At 40.0% G+C, this 12,838-nt stretch overlaps 1 protein-coding gene across 1 annotated transcript in view; it reads left to right on the top strand.

Annotated features, from left to right (window-relative positions):
* Positions 1-12,838, top strand: part of CABP7 (calcium binding protein 7) — a 69,995-nt gene that overhangs the window by 47,668 nt on the left and 9,489 nt on the right. The gene's annotated exons all lie outside the window — the stretch shown is intronic.

Below are 12,838 nucleotides of genomic sequence, written 5' to 3'. Positions count from 1 at the left end.
AGTCTAAGTGTTTTTTTTACTCACATAGGTGGCCATTTCATTGACCTAGTCAACCACTAACCAATCCATCTTGTTCTCCTTATTACTAAGATCCAGTAGGTTTACATATGCATCCCAAGAGGCCTATTTGTCATTTACTGGTTGTTTATTAATTATTGGTTCCTCTCTACCAAAAAGCAGACTGTTTATCTCCTAATACCTTGGGCCTCCTCCAGACCTTCAGTCATGTGGCCTAATTTTCTATGTTGGTTAGGTTTATTGTACACTGTTAAATTTACACTTTCAGATATAATTACCCTTGTGTTTGTGCTTTTGTTTGTTTCTGTATTAAAAATTGCAATACGTGGAAATAACAAAATTAGGATTTGCTCTGTAGTACCAGCAGCTACGTTGTTATGAAATGTGATTATTGTTATGAAAAGTGATTGTTATGAAAATGTAAATACTTTAATGCCCATAGTCTGACCACAGGTCACATATAAAGGAAGATAAGAACGAAGAAGCTTTCTTTGAACACTAACCTATATTTCCCTGTACAGATGCCCTAATTAGACAATAAACAAATGAGACAATGAACAAACATTGGGTCAACCTGTCCTTTGTTCATTCCTGGCTCTGATCTGCCCTTTATACATATACACAGTTAGGTAGTTTTATGACAGTTGTTTAAAAGTGTATACAAAATGATCTTTCCCAGCTGTAAATGGGAGCGTTTATGTTAATGTGTCCTAATACATATTTCACTATTTTACATGTTCTTTCATATTTGCAATATATAAATTAAACAATAGTTCCAGTGTGCTTACATTTAAATCTACTTCAGAAAGCCTAAAAGTTTAAATTAAAGCATTAATATGTGTACAAGTAGTGCTACCCTTTAAAATGTATTATAATCTTTAACAAATTCGTCAGAAATTAGGAACCTTCATTTTCTACTCACTCAGTTTCTATGTCAGAATTTAATACAGTAAAGGAGCTGCATTTACTGTTACTTGAGTCTTTTAGAATCCAGTGCATTGTATGCTCAGTCCTTGGAGCTGTGAAGTTAGATTGCCTGCAGCACATTCACGCAGCCCAGGCTCAGGCTAATGTGTGATTGGCCTGTCAAGCCGCTGGTCTCCAGGTTAGGAAGCATTCATGGTTTAAACTGGTATTTGAACTCTAAAGATGTGCCTGGCAGGCACTCTGACATAACAGCTACAAGCAATGGATACAGAAGGGAGAAATATTTCCAGTTATTTAAGGCAACTAGTAAAAGTCTGTTGGCCCCAACAGCACTGGTTCATGATATCCCATTGGTACTTATATTGGAAACACAGATATATCATAGACCAAAGTTCAATCATCCCTGCGCAGAAGATGTGAAATATTACTAACATAAATATTATTTCCTCAGAATCGCAGATCCTGAAATAACATACAGTAATTTACATCAGCAGTACTACTTATGTGTGAACTAGTTGTTTAGATGGATTCTAGAGGTCAAGTGCATATCTGTGCCATGTACAATGTTTTTGTTTGAGGGTTACATTTCTTACCTTGATGCAGATAAACTTTGTATATTTATAGCATGATGTAAAGCAGGCCCCAGTGCAACATAGAAATAGAAGCAAACACAGCTAATAGATACTGTGACAGTTTTCTTTTGTGAAACCACTATACCAGCGTTTTAACTGAAGGCTTTAAAGTGGAATTACCATCTCGCATAACAAACAATAAAAACCTTTCTCCCATTCAACTAGACTTATTTTTTGTGATGTTGAAGATGTTTCGTAGGCTATCCAAGCTGCTTTATCACTTCAGAACAATTAATTCAGACAGGCTTGGAATAAGGCGCTCATTGACTTTGATGGAACCCTTACCTCTTTCCAGACCTTTCTCCACACACAGTGGGCCTAAGTTATTATAGCTCTTCAAGGCTGGAGAGGATATAGTTTCATCACCGAAGCTGGGTGATCCAGCAAACCTGGAATGGATTTCTTCAAAGTAATTTGCTATGTGCTAGCAAATGTTTTGAATCCTGGACCAGAAATGATCAACCCCACTGAAAGTTGAAATGACACTTACCTTTAAAGACAGGTGGAAAGCCATTGATTCCTTTGCGTTCCTGATCCAATCAGTCCTGCGCTGTCCCGTCTTCCTTCTTCTTCCCAATGCAGGCTGGACCCCGGGCGCGACATCAGGTGATGCATTTTCCTGTAAATGTACACTTTTTTTAGCAGCCCGCAGCCTCCTGGGATACATGATGTATGTATCCCTGGAAGCAGCGGCAGTGAAGATAAAAGGGTCCTCCTCTTCCAATTTAAAAAAATACCGGTAAGTTAAAAAAACATTTTTTTTATTATAGCCACTCTTTTATATAATGTACAAAAATGTAATATTAGACCCACTTTAACCAGTGACTCCACTGAGAGCAGAAATATTCAAATACACTTGGTTTTATTAGACTTACTTTACCAATACCCCACTGTGCTGTGCTGAAGTCTAGAACAGACAAACTATTCCACCTCCAACCATGTACTGTCGATTCAGAAGGTATCCTTCCCCCTCATCTTCCTTTTTGATTTTCTCTTTTTAGAGACATCCTATTTACTAAAAACTGTATTTTTTATTGCATACCATAAGTATAGTTTTACAGTCCTGCTTAGGTCATAGTTTAAAAGTTTGTAGAATTTTCTATGGAAGAATTTCATCTAGTGTTAAAAACTGATTTAACCATTGTTTCTTTGTAATTTTTCAGCTCATAAGTTTTATATGACTTGTTTGTTTCTTTGTAGCCCTCCTCTGGGTTGTCTCAATAAAAATAGAAAACAACATTAAAAATAAAAAAAAAAGTTGGGGTGTAGCTTGGCGGGCTCAGAAGATGGCCGCCTAAATACTGAGCTCTGTCTACAGACACTTTCCACAGTGAACACGGGCAAGGCAAAGAAGACTAAAGTGGGGAAGCTTCCCCCCACCCCAGCATCCCAGCTCAGCTCGGCTCAGCCTGCGATTCAGGCTTATATTGCGGAATCTCTTTCTCCCCTGCTACCAAGATGCAAATTGCTTTCTCCCCTGCTACCAAGATGGCGCTGGTTCCTTCTCCCACTCCACACACGTGGGTGACAGAGAAATTGGACACGCTGACAATGAGACCTCATACAGCAGCTGTCACCTATCAATACCACCACGACTGGCTTTCCCTGCAATGCCGTAAGAGACTCCAGGGTCCTTTGGAGACACATGGGTGAGTCCTTCCTCTTTTTCAGAGGGCTCCTCTTCCCCTGATGTACCCCTTAACAGGAATCTTCCTCAGTCCCCAGCTCACCAGAGTACCCCTCTGGGTGACATGTTACCAGTGGCCTTCAAACATGGCAGCCTTCTCTACAAAGGGTGGCCCGACTCAAATCTCTCAAGGATCCCCTACTCCTGGCTGTTCCCAGCATACCATGGTGGCCCCCTCTCCTGCTGGATCCTTCATACAGCTCAGCACTCCAGCTTCAGTGGGTCCCCCCATGGTCTTAGGGACTTTGGACCCCTCAGGCTATATAATCAGGGGGATCTGCATTTGGTTGCAGGTGTTCAGGCGACATGCTGCTCTGAAATTGGGTCCCTATGCACTGATTTAAAACCCTTGGCGAGTAGAGTGGATGATCTTGACAAGAATTTCCAACAAGCTGAAGGTGATATAGATACTCTTGCACATAAATCACAGGAATACAACCACAAACTCTGAGACCTCTGCCGACATCTAGAAGACCAGGACAACAAGTGCCATAGGAATAATGTTAGAGTTCTGGGTCTACCGGAAGCCACCCAAAATTCTGATCTAAAGCTATACCTGGGACGTCTCTCTTAGGGAATTCAAATTAACGTGGCCTACCGAGCTTCGAGACAACCTGCCACGGCCTCCAGGCCACAAGATGTCCTGTGTCATCTTGATGACGTTGATCTGAAAGACAAATAGGAACATGCGGAACCTAGAATTTGATGGTGCTCCTCTGCAGCTTTACCAAGATTTATCTTGGCATACCTTAGAGCAAGGACGCCTACTGCAACCTCTCCTGACAATACTCAGGGACAATCATATCCCCTATAGATGGGGTTTTCCATTTAGCCTCTTAGCATGCCAAAATTAGTGAAACTACATTATCCAGAGGACCTCACCCCTTTTTGCAGAGACTTGGGAATAGAATGGCCTAAGCTTCCAGGATGGGAACCAGAGGACCCCCCACATCTGCAGCCCCACCTAGGATGCGATCCAAGCTCTGAGTTCGAGGGAGGGGGGGTCTTGCACAGCCTCTGCTTAGGCTCTGTGGGGTAGGAGATCTCCCTGCAGCACTGAAACATGGAATGGTAGCCAGGGCTGACCAAAGATGCCTTCAATGTGTTTCATGATGTATGGGAATTCCTTCGGCACCTCTTAGGCTCCTCGCCCACCGTGAAATGGATGTACACCTGCCCGGCGATGTTGTTCCACAGATCCCCAATGGGATCACTGGGGACGGACAGGTGACAGGCACTCCTTGGTCGCAAAAAAGTAATTATGTGCTATTTACCGTTTATTGTTGTATATTTATTTATGTCCCCCCACCTACTTGGTCTTCCCATTTTCCTCCTTGTCTCTTCCTTCCTTCCCAGGTGGGGATTTCCCCACTACCAACCAGTTGGCTAGGCCTAACCTACCTGAACACCATGTCCTGTCAGAGAGGCCTACTATCTATTCCCAAGTCTTTGACCATCACTATGGCTACTAGAATACTATCCTTAAAAAGGGCCTGAACTTGAACACAAAAAGAAAACTAGCCCTTAGGGAATTTAAACGTTTATCGGCAGAAGTTATCTTTTTGCAAGTGACCCGCTTTGATAATACAGGTTCTTTCAATTTTGCATCCAGGCTTTACCCGGGGGGTTACAAGGCTAACTCGCCCCCATAAAAAAGAGCAGGAGTGGCTATATTATTGACTGACTCGTTCAAATTCAGGTTAATTAGTTCAGCCATAGATCCTGAGGGTAGGTTTCTTATCCTACATGGGACCCTTCAGGCAGTTCCTGTCTTTCTCCACTCTGTGCAACTTGTACGCCCCAAACGTTGGTTGGACACAATTTCTTTATGAGACGCTGGCCCTTCTGGAGGAATTCACACACACCATCCTGATAGTGGGAGGAGACTTTAATTTGACATTCTCCCCAACACAGGACAGTCTAACTAACTTCACATCTCCTTCTCCAGCTCAAGTGCTTACAGCACTTGCAAGCCTTCAGGCAACTAATTAGACACCACCAACTTTATGATAACTAGAGAATCAACTATCCTACAGGGAAACAATTCTTCCCATTATCTGGTCAGATCCACACCCCGAATACATTGGATGTCCTCTTTTCTCCCACAACTGTCAGAGTTAGCTATTGGAGAATGAATGACTTCCTCCTTAAAAATGAAGGCACCAAATCAGCCATAACTACTGGCATACAACAATATTTTAAAGACAACAAGGACTCATACCTCCATGCTCTGGGAGGCCTTTACGGCCTCAGTCAAACTGCCACACGCCTCATCCACCATTTTCCCCATAAAAAATGAAACACAACAAGGTTGCCCTCTGTCCCCCCTGCTTTTTGCCCTGTGCATTGAGACTCTAGCAGCTACTATTAGGGCCAATCCCAATATTAAGGGAGTACCAGTACGGGGTCATCCTATAAAATATCACTGTATGCAAACGACGTCCTCTATTCTTTAACTCAAGCCAAATACTTCCCTCCCAAACCTATGGAGTGAGCTCCGCACTTATAGCGAGATTTTGGGATATAAAGTAAATTCAACAAAATTTGAAGCCCTATCTTTGCATATCCCCCTTTTGCAGCTTTCCGCATTGCGGGACACCTACCCTTTTATGTTGAGGGAACACTCTATTTGCTACTTGGGGACTCAGATCACATCTATCTACTCATCTACACATCTATCTACTCAGTATACAATTTTCCACCAATGTTTCAAGAACATCAGACTCTCCTCCTTCTGAGCAGATGAAAGAACCACTCCTTATCATTACTAGGGTGGATAACATCAGTAGAAATGATGCTTCTCCCCAAACTGCTTTATTTGTTTAAAACTCCCCCAGTAAGGGTACCAATGCAAGCCAAAAAAAAGATACAGATTTTATTTTAATTTTATTTGGGCGTACAAGCAGCACAGACTAGCTAAGCACATCTTATGTACTCCCAGGACTCTTGAAGGATTATGGGCCCCAGATCTGTGCAAATATTACGTGGCAGGTCATCTCTGGTATTTACCCTCATGGGCCTCACTCACACCAACCAGTGTATGTAGAGAACTAGAGGAGAAATGGATTGCTCCCATTCACCCCAATGTTATGTTATGGAGCTCATCCCTGCTACTTGCAGACAAGGATTTCCTCTGACCCATGTTGTTTATGAGGTACACCTCTCGAACCTGTAAAGGCAGGTATAACCTTTCTTCTACTGCATCAGTACTGACTTCTATCATTTACACCCTGCAGATACCCGACAGCCTTTCGAGAACTATGCTGAAACCTTGGAGGGAAAGACATCAGACATATATTACACCCAGTAGAGAAACGATTGCTCTTGTCTGGGCTCCGGAATAAATTTGAGTTTCCCCAATCATTTTATGCCTATCTACAGATTAGACATTATGTTTCTTCCCTCCATCAGTCCTCCAGGTTTTCTGATAACACTCTTTTCGAAAGGATATGTGCAGATGTTCCATACTCTAAAGCTGCGTACACACGTCCAATTTTTATCGTTGGAAATGAACGACGAACGACCGATTGGCCAAAAATCGTTTGTAAAAAAAGTAACCAACGACGCCGACGAACGAGGATAGTCATTGGAAATGAACGACCGGACCGGCGGATCGTATTGGACGACGATCGTTGACCATCTATCGTGTGTACAGTCGTTCAGTGATCGTGCATGTTCTGAGCATGCGCGATGAACGAACATTTGATCGATACAGGCTGTATTGTGTATGTGTATATATATATATATATATATTCATATATATATATATATATATATATATATTCATATATATTCATATATATATTCATATATATAGATTTATATTCATATATATATATATATATATATATATTCATAAGGAAAATTTATATAAAATAATTTTTCGAGGGTACCATACTCCAGATGTGCTTCATCGATTGTTACCTAGCGCTGACCCAATTTGTTGGCGCTGTGGAGCACACGGGTACTCTGGAACATATTTTTTGATTCTGCCATATCATCCAAGACTGCTGGAAAAGAGTCAAGCATTTCACTCTTCACTCTTCAAGCGTTTCCCAGCAACAGATAACCTTAGATCCTTTCACTCATCTCTTAGGACTGCCTTTCACGGCCCTTCCTAAATTCACTTGTAAACTCCTATTCCACATCCTGTTGGCAGCTCTAGGATGTTTGCCTAATGAAGTACCTAACTGCTCTAATTGAGATCAATTTGAACGATTGTGGGAGATCTGGGATGCTTACTCACAGACACTGCTTTAACATTTACTCAGTCTCAACCTCTCCACCTGCCTCAACTTTACTCCCCCCCCCCCCATGACTCCTCTTTTTTTTAATGCTTACCCGCACCACTAGAAGTAATGTTGTGATTAGCCTTGCCTTCAGAGCATTCATTAAGACAAAATGTAGACCCAGATGTATCCTGATCCAGATCTTCTAGAACAATGGTTCCCAACTTTGGGCCTCGGACCCACAGACCACTAAATTTACCGGCTCCAGACCGCACATGCGCAGTGAGCCGGGTGTCACTCAAAATTGCGTCATAGTGACGTCATCCATACGGTGGGCATGGTCCGCGGCTCTGGTTGGTGCACCCTCCCAGCGGGGTACAGCGGAAAGCACCCAGACCAAAGCCACAGACCACCAAAATTTGGGGACCGCTGTTCTGGAACTATTGTATCCTAGCTTCATAATATTTTGCTGTTTTTTATATTCGTAGGGCAAACTTATACAGACAGTTTTTACAGACTACTTGGCTATCTCACTGATACGTATTCACATTTTTTTTGATATATGATTACTACTTTTGGAGTAAATCCATATGCTACTTTGAATGGATATTCTTTTTGTATGTTTTTATTTATTTTCCAATTTTCTGTTTCTGTGTTTATATTTGTAGGATTAAAAAATTGTTTAATAAAACAATTAAAAAAATAAAATAAAAAAAAGCAAAAAAAAGCCATCTATGATAAGTCCTATATACAAGCTAAATACAGGAACAAAGCACACACCTATCACCTAAGAATCTAAAATATAAAGGAAAACTCACGCCAAACTCTATTATTTTTAAGTAAACCTTAACACGTCAATTTCAAATTTCATGTCACAGGGAACCTTTAGAAATGGTAATTGTGGTTAAGCGCTACCCTGATAAATTTACCATTGTCTTGAATCCTTTCTGAAAGTTAATTGTGATCTTTGTGATATGTAAGAGTGCCTATAGCATAAGTTCATGTGCCTGCAGCCTTATAGTTGTGTATCTGCAGTGCGAGTGAGAGTAACACTGTGCTGCTACTAGTCTTAGGAGGTTTGGAACAAGATTTAGTGATGTCACCAATAAGATCCATAGTGTTCTCCTTGCTAGAAAAGAGAGGAAGGAAAGCCTTGCCTCTACCAAGATGGGGACATTCACACTGAGACAGGGTTAAACTCAGGTAATAGAGTAGCCCTTTCCTCATATTAACATTGTGTTTATCACAAATTTGTAGCCTAGGTTTCTTTAAGTTTTGGTCAGCTTGGGCAATGTTTAAAAACTCTAGGTTAACTCTCTGCACAGTTCTATACACCTTCAAAAACATCTAGTAAATGTTGGCAAAAATTGGTTTGCATATTGCATTACCAGACAATGTGTTCTATGCAAAAGTGTGCTAGAAGATATAAGGGTGTTAAGCATCAATAATTTTGAGCTCTAATGTTCTCACACCCCTTGCACCTATATGCTATATATGTAAGGTATTTAAATTTGATTTGTTTAATGATTTTAACTCATACCATCATTATCTTTTTATAACATTATTTAGAGAAAGAAATGAACATGACATAGATCAAAACAAAATACAATAAACAGTGTCAGAAGAAACGAAGAGATAACTACAGGCGTGCAATCCTAGTACTTTACAGAAATCTAGTAAGCAAAGATGGCAAAGCTTGCATGGTAGGGGACCAAACACATAGAGAACATTTCCAATATTATTTCTCTTAGAAACCATATGGGCCTCACTAAGCCACAGGACCAAACACAGTGGAGAGTGGGAATACCTGCATAAAAGGCTGAAAAGTGAGAATGAAGTAGGCTACATCAAGGTCCACTGGACCATCTTCTCCTAGGCTGCCCTCATGATGGCTTCTTTAATGTTTTTGTAAATTCTGCCCTAAAGGCCTTTGAAAACTCACTGGGACCCTTGGCACAGTGTGAATGAAGGTTGGGTATATATATACCCAAGAAACCATGGAAAAATTTGTATTACAATGTCATACCAGGTGTCTTTATCAAATTATTCAAAGATACTATGTAGCTCTATCATTTTCCTATGTAACTCTATTCTAAAATCATTAATAGAAAACAATAACAGATATTTATTGTTGGTAAAGAGAGTTTATATCCTTTTCCAATTGAGAAACCCTGTGTTCCAGGTTTTCTGTTACAACCTCCAACCCCTTTTTTTTTTCTTTGACTTTAGATAAGTTCTGTTAAACATCACAGAAAGGATCCTGATAAGCAGTATCCAAAAAAACAAAGCAAAAAAAAAAAAACTTTATGGAAACTAGACATTCAATAACTTCCAGGGCAAGCTGTGCTTTGATATGCAAAAAGAAACAACTGCAGAGTTTGTTTTGGTCTTTTAAGAGTTACAAGACGTTGAAGACGAGCTCACCCCTCTAAGATCACCCACATCCTCAGCTGTGTTTAACAAAAGATTTATTCTGCAACCCATGCAAACCACCCTCCTCTTTCCCTCCGGTCTCTGTCCTGAACACAAGCACTTTCCCATTTGTGCGTTTTTTTACATTTGCTAGTCGAGTCCATAATCATTAGCCGAGTCTCCTAAACAGTGGAAAAAAAATGTTAACTGAAAAATTCGTTAGCAGGACCACTCGTTAGCCAAGGTATCACTGTATTGACTTCTTATCATATGTTGTGCTTCAAATAATTTCTGCTCCATACAGCAAAAAAAAAAAATCACAGCAATTTACAGTAGAACCTTGGTTATCTGGCACCCACCGGGAATGGGCGATTCAGGATAAGTTTAGTTTTCGGTTAACTGAGGTTACTCTGAAATTGAGGTTTCTCTGCAATTTAGCAATAGACTTGAATGGGGAGACTTGTCCCCACCTCTAGGGCTGAATGGCTGAATAGCTGAGAAAAGGGAAACCCTGATGACGCCTGAGCTGTCATCAGGGTTTCCCTTTTTCTTAGTCAATCACAGAGCAGAGCAATCAGCAGAGCTCTGCCCTGCTCTCCTGACAGCTCCACTCTCCTGATTGCTCTGCAGCCTTAGTGGAGCTGTGGTATGTGTTCTTGGATGCAGAATTCATGCCACAGCTCCGCTAGGGCTGCAGGAGCAATCAAGAAAGCGGAGCTGTTGGGGGGTGGTTATCTGAATTTTCCAGTTATCTGCGTTCCAGATAACCGAGGTTCTACTCTATAAGTAGTATCACAGGATGAAAGACACAATAAGGGGACAGGTATTAATGCTAATCCAATAGGCATGCAAATTCAAGTTTCTGTAAGCATGCATGTTGATAAAGTATGTACAAACATTAGGATACTCAAAGGTAATGAGCAAGTTCATTGCAAAAGTTGTATTCCTGTGGATTAAAAGGGGACCAATAATTTGGTAAATGTTTATGTCAATGGTATCCAATCTAAATAATGTGTTAATGTAACACTTGATGTGAAATGTAATGCAATCAATCTAGTAGTTAGGTTGGAGTTTTTGATCCCAAAGAATCATCTCAAACCTCATGGTAGAATACACAAGATTTTTTACATAACTTTTTTCAAGATATTAAAAGGTATAAAACAAGCTAAATGCAATTTAGGCCTCAAAATAGCAAGCACAAATTGAAAGATAATACAGTCCCAGTTTAAATGATAACATCCGAAAATACAAATTGTTGGCACAAAATTGTTTTGTTGTTTGTGTGATGCATTTTATGGAACAGCATCCACATCTTTAGACACAACACTGGGGGCCAAACAATGCCAAGTCCTAGAATAATCTTCCTATGTGGAAAATCCTGCATGATGGAATCTCACACACACAAGTTAAAGCATCCTGGTATATGTTTTGATATCTTGAATATAGTTATGTTTTCTTTTGGTATATTCTACCATATGGTTTGAGATGATATTTTTGGATCAAAAACACCCACTTTACTACAAGGATGCTCACATAACATTTGAAAAATTGGAAGACCTTTTTGGATCTTTGACACTGTTTTCTGCCTGTGTTAACACTTGATTTGTATAACATTTATCACTGTTAACAGTACTCCCCTCTCTCTGCAGAATTATCCAGGGTCATTATCCACTTCTTGACTGGATGCCAGCTCATAGATGATACAACCAAGTACATTTTGGTGTTTATGCAGTTCAGCACCCCTGTTGCAGACTCATGATGTGTGACTTGCTGTAAAATTACAATGATAGTCTAATTACTGAAAGAGAGAAGACTGTGAAATAGTGACATAGTCTCAGTCTATGGTAAATTCACTTCAATGGAGTTTAATATAGAAGAAGTGACTTCTTTTGTCAACATTTTTTTATTTTTGTATATGATGATATACTACGAACTAATCCATGGAGACTTGTGCAGTTACTCACAGGTCAACTTTAAAGACTAAATGCGGCTCTAATCACATTTCAAACAGTCTGAACAGGTGATAATTTCCAAATTGCCAAGGTCAATATCAGTTTTTGTATTTTATCCTTCAATTTGTCCTGTCTTCTGTCTCCCAGAGATCCATGTGATAAATACCAATGAAAACATTTATATGGCACACTACTACTACTGCTCAATGCAGAGTTCAGGAGGATTAACCAGATAAATGCCCTTAACAGGGGTTGGGAACTGTAGATGCTTGGGTCTTAGTTCATTGTGTTTAGCTAATTTTAGAGCAACAATAGGTTGTATGAATGACCAACAATTTGTTGGACAATTTTATTTTTAGTATTGTATGGACATCCTCTCTTTGTTTATTATTACAACATGGCTGAAATATTCTCTTTATCTGTGTAACTAAACACTTTTATGCATCTTAGAGTATCTTATAGTATATGTAAAAAAAAATCTCATTATCAGCTCTTTTACCACCTTTGTATTGACTTTAGGTCTGCTGGCCAATCTTGTTACGCGTATGTTTGAATTAATAGTTTTAACCCACAATACGTTTCTTGGTGCAGTTCAGCCATCTTTTACTTCCTTCTCACTCACTGGTCTGATTCAGGTGGGTTGTAACTGAAACAGAGGAAGTTTTGAGCTATCTTTACCTGAACAACTCAGTATACATGGATTAAACATTATCCTTCCTGTGATATGGTTTCAGGAGGATGGTAAATGCAGGGGAAGGGTTCAGTAGGCCTAAAATCAACTAGAGTTTCAGCAGATGCTTTAACATGTATCAGAAGCTATGAATCTTTAGATTGCAAGCAAAGAATATTTTAGAGAAGGCAAATGCTACCAGCCTCACTATCTTGTTGCCAAAATGTAAAAAAAATAAAATAAAATAGGGACCAATTTGTAGGTTAATGTCTTTTGGTAAACCCGTTGTGCACAGTTATAGCATTCTCAAT

Source organism: Pyxicephalus adspersus, chromosome 6 (genome assembly GCF_032062135.1).
Source record: "Pyxicephalus adspersus chromosome 6, UCB_Pads_2.0, whole genome shotgun sequence".
NCBI lineage: Eukaryota > Metazoa > Chordata > Amphibia > Anura > Pyxicephalidae > Pyxicephalus > Pyxicephalus adspersus.
This window is presented reverse-complemented; position numbering and strand designations above follow the sequence as displayed.